This window comes from Alligator sinensis, unplaced genomic scaffold (assembly GCF_000455745.1).
Source record: "Alligator sinensis unplaced genomic scaffold, ASM45574v1 scaffold331_1, whole genome shotgun sequence".
NCBI classification, from domain to species: Eukaryota; Metazoa; Chordata; order Crocodylia; family Alligatoridae; genus Alligator; species Alligator sinensis.
The window spans coordinates 924,660-932,827 of record NW_005842033.1 but is presented as its reverse complement, the minus strand read 5'-3'; positions in this window follow the sequence as shown (position 1 = coordinate 932,827).

The window sequence follows — 8,168 nt, the reverse complement described above, 5'->3', positions numbered from 1 at the left end:
TAAGTATGAGCAACTGTTGTTCAAAACTGTATTGAAAGCTGGACTGTTATAAACAAAACACAAGTTCCAATGACGTGTTCAAGCCCTCTCAAAATCTGCCCCATAATCTGGATGATTTTGGCTAATCCCTGTCATCTTTACTCAGGCATACCCTTAGTGTTGCTAAACATGACAGCCTTTGCCATTCATTGTGTAACTGTTTTGGTGGCCAGATTATTTCATTTTGTCTCCCTAAGCCTAGATTTTTTTTTCTTAAAACTGAGCCTTATCCAGGGAAGTTGGCAGAGACAGCATTAATGTTAGCTATAGCTGTTATAAATGAAATGCTGCAACATAACTGTCTCACAGCAGACGTCTAATAACCTAGGAAAACAAGTGAGCTGTAGCTTAGTTCTATTTGATAATTAATGTATGATGGTTTCCAACCAAAATTAATTTAGTGTTAAACTAAAACATATGGAATAATTCTTAACCTTACATCAAAGACAAATATTGAATACATTAGGATACATTATGTCTACCCTTTCTGGAGTACATTATGTTCTATTAAGATCTGATTATCTGAATTTCTGCCTAGGCTTCACTGAGAATTTGTGAGATGGCTCACTGTCATGTTCCTCAATGGCTTCTTCCATTTCAGCTTCCAGTGCTGTTTCTGATGAAGCATTATCTGCCAGTGAAATAAAACAACCAAAAATCAACACAAAACCAGAAAACAAAACAAAACAACCCCCCAAAACTCAACAACACTTTTTTAAATGAAACATCTTTTTGCTCCTGTCATCAGCTGGTAAAGCATTCAAAGAAGTGGATAGCCAAGCTGTAATATTACATAATGCTGAATTGAAGGACAAAGTGTTTTCTGGGATTTTTTTTTAAGCTGCTGCCTTGAAGAGAACAGAGTCATCACTGCTATAAAATATTCAGTACCTCATCCATATCAAAAAGAGATAGTTACCAGGGCAAACAGCATCATACATCTGTTAAACAAACATTTGGACATGGAAGTTTTCTTAGTCACAGCGGCAGTCACTTGCCGCAACTCAGGTTTAAATGGATTTTTATCTAATATTGACTTGTTCTTATTGATGTCAGTTTTCATCCTTACGGCTTCTACACTAGCTGGTGTGGTGTTATTACCATGCAATCACAGAAACCACAATTGAAAAACCTCCTTTGAATTAGGTCATTAGCCATTCCAGTTACTTTACTGCTGCTCACCTTCCCATCCTTAATAGATCACTTCACTGATCAGACATTATGGCTTGGTAATGTGTAAGCTGTGGCTTTGACATGCAGTAGCGGACCTTAATGATCCAAAAGTCTTCAGGGATGCTTGAAACTTTCAGGCAGCTGCAGGTTCTGTGCATTGATGGATATTGGTGAGAGAAGGGAGAGCAGCTGTCTAAGCCAGCTGGATTCCACAAAGTCAGAAGTTTGAAGAGAAATCAAGAGAAGGGCTAAATGATGTGCATAAAGATCACCATGCAAAAGCCTTTGAGGTACAGTAGTTGTTTTCAGGGAAGGTAAAAGCCCCCAGACCTGGGCAGGGGGGCATCTGTGTCAGTCTGACTGATCCTGAGGGCAGCCAGCCTGCTACACATAGGAACACAAAGTACATGGTCAAGAACTGTGGAGTACCTGAATGTATAGTAGAGAGGTTCCTCTGTAGCAGGGGGCATGGCCCTCTACCTGGGATCTCCTGAGCATATATTAACAACCTTTTACAGAAGAAGGACATTGGCTGCTGTGGTTCCACTGCTTTACCTGTGGCAGGTTAGGGTGTTATGTTAGGGTTGACAGTAATTTTACACAGAGTTTAGATGATGGATTTATATAAAATGGTTTAGATAGCGATAATTCTGCCACAGGCAGGGAGTTTGACTAGATGACCTCTGGAGGTCCCTTCCAGCCCTACTTCTCTCTGATTCTGTGGAAAGGGCTTCCCTCTCTATGTGAGGTTCTATGGGGCATGTATAGAACCACACTCATGCCAGCTTCACTTGTAACTGGGCTTGCCAATTTATGGAGCTGCTGGCTGTGTGTGGACCACAAGGTGTGCCCTGCCACTGTGCTCACACTCACTGTGCTGGCAGATAAATATAACCAAAGTGTCTGGACACCTCTCATTTACCTGGACAGTGCTGCAGCAATGCTGGGAAACCAAAAGAGTGCAAGGACTCATCTTGAGTCCTCCAAAACCGGGATTTATGTGGCTGAGAGGAGCCTGCCAGGCTTGTGTTGTCCTCAAGTCCACCCAAAATTTGTGTAGGCCAGTCAATCCCCATCTAATAGCTGATCTTCAGTGCCACTAACATGGGAAGTGTCAGCACTGGGCAGACAAAGGACAGCTTCACAGCCACTGCTGAGGGCAGCTCCTGATCTCTTTTGGCACCCTGAGTACAGACTGGTGAGGAACAAGAGCTGTGACTGGCCTGTGATAGCTGAGCATGTGGGCCAGGATTTGGCTCTGCATCTGCAGAGGTCTTTGTACCTTTCCTCTTCAGTGAGTCATTTTTGGGGAGACTGCCATTTCAGGGCTTTCCCTTGTTTTTTCTTTTCAGCCAGCTAGGCAGTAGCCCTGAGGGGACCTTTGTCTATCTGAGCATAATGGTAACTGAGGCTTAGATCCTAGACATTTTGCTATATTCCTGGTTTCCCTTGAGCCGTGTGTCAGCTTGGCTGTCTGTTTTTCTAGGATAGGTAAGTGGAGATTCAGAAGGTCCTGCAAATGAGTCATTCCAATTAGAGCTTACAAAAGGAGGCCTTTAGCTATTAAAGATCCCATGAGCCTTTGAAAGAGTTTAGTGTCCTTGTCAAATGTTTTTCCCACTTTCCATGAATGTACACTATGCTACAGACCACCTTGAACCCCAAAGGCAGGCAGCCAAATTTCAGATTGACTTCACCTGCCTTCTTTTCAACTTCAGACTAACCTGGCAAACTACAGAGGTTGCATTTAATTATGTGTGTATGTTGCTATGCTTAAGGAATTCCTTTTCTAATAGATTTTAAAGCTTAAGGGAACACTTCAAGATGAAAGGCACTATGCACAGAAAAAAAAAGCACAGAGCTGTGGGAAGTTCAGTGGTATTTGTTTGCATGAGGTTTCTCTTTCTACTCCATCCTGGGTTTTTCTTTGAGCTTCAGGTCTAAAAAACTCAAACACTTAAAGAAAAACTCAGGCAAAAACACTGAGCTACAGCTGATTTGAGGTCAGAGCCAAGAATCATATGGTACCACCTAAAACCATAAGTTCATCCCAAGCATCCCTTTGTCTCACTTTAGCAAAAGCCAGGCAGGAGAAGATTTTTGGCATTGCTGGCCTGCAGTGTTGCCATAGGGCTAGGTTTGCATTGGAAATCCATTGTCATTTGTTCTCACTATTGGTCACCCTGTATCATTTACCTCTGATGTTGTTCTGTGATTTGACAGCTTCTCTTCTACCTCTGATGCCTTGAGGACTGGCAGCTGATTGACCCCCTACTTTTTAGTGGACTTTTCAGAGGTAACAGCATTATCAGTTGTATGATAATTATTGCATTGATATGTAAATCTGACTCCTGTGTGATGTACAATAGATAATTATGAAAGTGTCCAAGAGGTATGATAATTCAGGAAGATTCAAAGTATGCATGCATTTGAAAAGAAATGTTCACACTCAATCCATTTTCAATCTTCAGATGACCTTACGTTATCTTTGTGTTGTCCCTCATGTATGCAGCCTTGCTTAGAGGCATGTTACACACACAATTGTGCATGTAAAAGCAGGCATATAGTGGTGTGAGCACTGGATACTTGAATCTCAAGAGGTGATGGTGACTGAAATGATCAAAATATGTGCTGTTCACAGTTATCTGATTTTATATTAAGGATAAAAAATATACCTACATTTTTGCAATGTGTAATCATTTTTCATCAAATGTACTACTGTTTAAGTTTTATCGGAATATTTTCATTTTTTCATAACTGGAAACCCTTCGAAGTAGTTAGCTGCGCTCTCTCCAGTTGTCAGGGAACACAGAAGGGAGGCAGCTTCCTCCACTCAAGTCTTCAGCAAGTCTTTTCTAGGGGAAGTATTGGAAAACCTGTTGGCTCCTCACCTCTGCCACAGCAACTGGTCTTGGAAATGTTCCTCTGGTCATACTGCTGTTCCTTAGCAAAGCCTCACTTTAACCACAGCCTAACCTGCATGCAATGAGTTTGTGTTTCCAAAAACACCCAGCTCTCCTCCTGGCTTCAGGTTTCACAAGGTAAGCTTTGCTTGCTTCTAATTGTTACTATGAAGTATGTTGGGATCTCATTTTGACACTAACCTAACCTGTTGGTCAGACTACAAATGTCACCTCTGCCTAATGAGCTTAAGAATGGCTTATTGGAAGAATTTTGATGACTAGAGAATGGTATTGAGAGGTTTGCTTTTGGGAATTGGCTTTAGGGTAAAGTAGATATGCATTAGACTAATGGTCCAGGGCAACAGCAAGAGTTAACTTATTTCTAAAAAGGCCTGTCTGTGACAGTTTCTTCAAGGCCCACTGTGTCTGATACAGGCAAGCAGTGAGCAGACACACAGGCTGGGACATGTACCACACTGTTCCATAACGTAAGATAAGGTGGCATCAGGTCACAGTGCCCAACTGCAGGGCCCTTGGGATTTCTGGTTTTGGGGAATGGACCAAATTAGGATAAAACCGGTAAAGCCCAAATTAGGATGTGTGTATATGATGGGTTTGTGAAACAAAGGATTATGCTCACAAGACAGAACATGGACAGTATGATGACCACTGAGAGACCAATCAGCAATGGCCAGAAGTGAAGAGTCATCAGGAGGAGAAAAAAATACAAAAGAAGGGATTTCAGAGCAGCAAAGGGTCCCCGAGAGGGAAACCGAAAGCCACCATGGACAAAGGGAGCACCATCAGCCCATCTTACACACCCCACTGGCAGGGGTGGGCCTCGGCCTCCAACCGGCTGCTGACATCTGACATTCAAGGGAGAACCTCAGGGTGAAGCTTGCGTACTGGCCAGACGTACCTTTTCTCTGATGACAGCTCTAAGACTGGTAGATATAGAATTGCTTGCATTATTCTTATCTGCTATCACTGTGTATCAATTAATTTTGCCTATTATTGAATGGAAAGGTCATGGTCTGCCTGAGGGTTTGGGTCCACCCGAAACAAGGTATCTGGTTTATAAATCCAGTGCCAACAAATTTGGGTGATGAGCTTCTCAAATTCATTGATAAGTTTCAGGCCTTTGATTAAGTTTGTGTAGCCTCAGAAGATGAAGCCCTTTGTTTTGATGCACTTTCATTCAAAAACGTTATTTCTTAGAATATATGGACTATAGATAGTTCATAACTATTCTGCTTTTATTAAAGGAGTATTGCATTAGTTTACTTGGCCTCTGAGACCATAGGGCTGGGTTGTGCCTGTTAGAAAAGGGCCTGGGATTGGAGATAGTATGGAGTCCTATCAGAACAGCAAAAAGCCGTTGTGCCCTGTATTTCAGGTGTCCCTTGCTATTGTGTGTGAATGCCTGCTGTACTAGGTTCCAAAGTGATCCAGCCTCACCCCTTACCAGTAACAGCAAAACCAGCTATGTCCCTAGATTTGTTAGGTTCTTCTATTCTGGCCTGCAGAGATCCCTACATGCCCAGACTTAGGCTACAGCACATGCTCAGAAGTGATCCGGATGAGCCAGCTAGACACCTAACTATTGCAATACAAATTGGCATGTGGAGTGCCTGAAGTCTGCCCAAGTTCCTGATTCCTTGGGCAGGGGACAGGGCAGAGCTAGCAAGGGAGCCGAGAACATAAACATAACTCATTACAAACCAGCTGCTGGAGAGAAGAGGAAGGTAGGAGGCCCCCCTTTCATATACTATCCTAGTGGTTCAAACATGTGCCCAGGAAGTGGGAGATCTGGTTCTCCACATCCTAGATGACTTACACCCACATCTCTCACTTCCACCCTTCCTGTGGAAGCTGAAGCACTATTATATTCCCTAGTTTTCTTCACAGACCCTGGAACATCAGCCTCTGGAGGAGAGGATGCAGTCTAACAGCCTGAAAACTTTGCAGGCATTTCCAGCTCCTTTCCATACATTTTGAGATTTTAGAACAGGCCAGGGCCACTGAGAGCATGAATTCACATCTTCTGCAGCGCACAGCCTAGGAAAGTAGGTTTCCTGATTCGTTTAAGCTGTGGCTGCCCCTCTCCACAGATTTAAGTGCAAGCTTTCCTCCATCTCCTGAGATCATACAGCTACACCTAGCAGAGCGAGGGCTGGTAGATGGCGTAGGACTGGGGAGAACACAAGAGAAGACAGCAGGGTTGAAGTGTTGCTGTAGCCATGATGGTGCATGAAATACCCAAGAGGCAATTTTTTTTGTGATAATCCTTTATTGGAACAATTCTATGATTGGGGGAGCTGTTGGAGGGGCTTTTGAGCATCAAGAGCCCTTCTTCAGGCTGACAGCTCTCCCAATGATACAGTTGGCCCAATAAAAAATATTACAAAAAGTCCTTGCCCCTCAGATTTTGTTAGGGACAGGTCAGCTTTTGTTTAGTCTCTTTATGAAGCAAGCAGAGTTGAGGTTATATAGGGCAGGCATTACTGTCACTCTACATGCTCGTTTTCAGAGGCTCTAAGTTCATTTACCATAACTTCAGTTCCCCTTCTCCAGGGGTTCAAGTACACATTCTAGAAGGACGGGAAGCAATGTTAGCTAACTTAAATTTTGATTTGTTATAATCTTTTAGCGTTGGATCTAGCTCTCCTTAGCTCTTCTCATTCTCTTGTGGTCTAGGGCTTCATAATCACAAGAGGAACACTGCTTTTTATGCATAGTTTAATTGTTGTGTCACTTTTCTCTTTCTTACAGATTATCAGGATGTAAGAGTCTGATGGCCCACTTATCAGTCTCATGAATAACTGAACATGTTTGTTCTCTTAAAACTTAAATGAACAGTAGCTCTAGTCAAGAGTAAGAAATGACCAAGCAAAATGTGTCTTTTGTGTGCAGAGCATTATAAAAACTAAGCAACTAAACAAACAAATAACCATCACTTGTTCTCATGCTTTCTGTGATGCTTCCCACAAAAGCCGTTTCATCTGGTCAGGTTCAGAATTTCAGGATTAATCCCCAAAGCAGCCTGATTAACTAACTTCTTTTTAAATATCTTTATGTACATGGGTGTGACAGGAGAAATAACTTAAAAAACCCTTTTTAAGTGTCCAGTGCTCAGCATCCGTGCATGGATTACTTCTGAGGAAAAAAATGTCTCCTTTGTGGCTTTTATATAAGCATGTGAAAAATGTCTTCCTGGTTGGTAGGTTGATTAAAACTGTACGTACTTGAAGATAAATGTGATCATGTTATACCCTGCCCAAGATAAGGACAGACAAAGCAGAAATCCAATATTGCTTGGGCTCTTACCCAATACAGGAGCATTCAGAAGACGATAGACAGATGGGTATGCTATGTAAAGGATAACATTGGTGGTTAAACATCATTTTCCTCCTGCTAACTAATTTAACAATGTGTCTCTGGTAGTAAAGTAAAAGACAAAAACTAACCAAACAAAAACAACAAAACAATCCCATTCCCGCAGCTTAATGCTGGTTGTATTTGGAATAGACTGTTCTACTCTGATGGGATTGCTTGCTGGCCTAACCATTAGGTTTGAAATATCTAAAATCCTTACCACTACTGGCCCCAACTCTGGCAGTCTTGATTCAGCTTTAATTGAATGTCATATATTTAACTCTCTTCTGAATGACAGCTTAAATACAGAAATCCAACCTGCCCTGTGTATATCTTCAGGGTTTGACTTTTCAGAGACACCATGCATCTATGATGCTAGTTGAAATCAGTGGAAACTGTAGGGGCCAAAAAGAGGGCATTAAACTCCCACTGGATTTTTTTTTCTTCTTTTTTGTAAGAGGAGTAGGTAGTGACGCTGATGTACCCCTTTGTGCTTTGGGGTCATTTGCCACCAGATGTTACCTGGCAAATGAAATTTGGGCAGCCTTGAGGGAACCTTCAGGATGAACATGTAATATGTACATTATTATTTCTGTGTATCCAGCTGAATTGCTTCTCTTTGTCCCTATATCCTCTCCTCTCCCCCCATTCTGCAGCAGTGGAGGGCAGCCACACTTC